This window comes from Meleagris gallopavo, chromosome 10, assembly GCF_905368555.1.
Source record: "Meleagris gallopavo chromosome 10, MGAL_WU_HG_1.1, whole genome shotgun sequence".
Lineage (NCBI taxonomy): Eukaryota > Metazoa > Chordata > Aves > Galliformes > Phasianidae > Meleagris > Meleagris gallopavo.
In genome coordinates, this window is record NC_139413.1 from 2,398,184 (window position 1) to 2,398,986 (window position 803).

An 803-nucleotide genomic window follows, 5' to 3' on the forward strand; every position below is an offset into this window, starting at 1 on the left:
ATTTTTCTATACTCCCAGGCTGTACTCTTTCTTGCTGATGCTTTGCAATTATTTGTTAGTTATTTTCTCAAATTCTGGAGGTTTTTATGACTTTTGCAGTTAGCTCCTGGGATCCCTCCGTCGCTGCAGTGATTCCGATGGGTCCTGCCCCTTTCTATCCTGATGGCATCGCAGTTTCCTGTGCACCAGTGTCCTCTGTCGCATTACGCTCCTGTGTTTCTGCCATGCCAGACCATGTAATCCACGTAATCCCATTTGATTTCTGCTCTCCTCCACCTGAGTCGAGGCAGGGCCCCTCTAGTACTGCTTTCTTCCCTCACTTGGCATGAATGCAAACCAAAACGCTCGTTATCAACCTCAGAAATAAGACCAGGCCATAGTTTTGCATACTGGGGAACTGCCCGTGGGAAACTGGATCCACCGTTTTCCTGGAAGAATTCCCTTTTGGGATTGTTTTTCCTTGTAATTTGCATACTGTGCCACTAGGCTCATGGTGGCTTTTTCGGATCGCTCTTTCCATGCTGTTTCTCTTTCCTGGCTGACGTGTAGCATCTTTCAGATGTGCAACCAGGACTGGAATTTCCAGTAGCTCATTTGTAACAGTTTTGCTTTTACTGTTAATTTGTAAGAGGAATTTCATCACTACTCTGACTTGGATACTAAAGTTACCTGTACCTAACACATATCATGTACTTGGAAGAAAAAAAGAATAAAACAGCACAAAAAAACAACTTGGCTTAACAAGGCAGAGCAGCAAAGTCATTTTGAAAATAAAATAATTGATACCACTAGTGAGTCACAGT